Genomic DNA, 850 nt, shown 5'->3' with positions numbered 1-850 from the left:
GAGCTACAGAGGAGCGGGGGAATCTCTGCGTGTGTGCGCCTTGCCTTTGCCGTTCAGTCTGCCTGAGGGCTGTGGAAGTCACTTGACTGGACTCTTTCATGTGGTGCCTTTTCTCTTCCTTTTCCTCTCGGGCTGAGAATTGTGCAGGGAACTGATTCCTGAAACTTCTTTTGGCAATTTTTAAAAATGCTGGCTGAGGTGTCGGCCGTGCGAGGTGTTTTCAGGAGTGGAAGCAGATCAAAGAACTGCACTTTGTGCTTGGAACGGCAGCGGGGGGGAATCAGTAGCAGCGCGGGGATCCTGGGAGCGTTTGTTCCCCCTGGCCTCAGCAATGGGGCAAGGGGTAGTCAGTTGCCCGGTTCACGAGTGCTGTGTGCAGTGTTCCCTTTCCTTGCACTAGGCAGTGGTGCAAAGGGCAGTCAGGCCAGGTTCACTAGTGCCCCGTGCAATTCCAGCTGCAAGCTTCCACCAGCTGTAGGGGGCTCTGGCCCCGCTGCTGTTGTATCAGCCAGTTATTCGCAACAAAAGCAGGAGCCCCCGGCCCCCACCTCCCTCCCAGCCCCACTCCTGCCAGGCCGTAGCGGGCCCGTGCGGTGCAGGCCGCCTGGGATGGATTCTTGGGGCGTGAGTTATAGGGCGCGCGGTGCAGGGCGGGACCTGTAGTCTCCGAGCCCCTCGTCAGCCGCTGAAGAGTGCGCGCTTCCTCCCTGCGCAGGACTACAACTCCCAGCAGCCCTAGGCGGCGTCCCCGTCTGCGGCGCGCTAGGCGCTCTGGGAGCCGTAGTCCGTTTCCGCCGGCGGCCCCCTAGGGGGAGAACGGCGGGCGAGGTGGTAAATAAACTACGCCTCC

The sequence above is a fragment of the Chrysemys picta genome, chromosome 20 (genome assembly GCF_011386835.1).
Source record: "Chrysemys picta bellii isolate R12L10 chromosome 20, ASM1138683v2, whole genome shotgun sequence".
Lineage (NCBI taxonomy): Eukaryota > Metazoa > Chordata > Testudines > Emydidae > Chrysemys > Chrysemys picta.
This window is presented reverse-complemented; position numbering follows the sequence as displayed.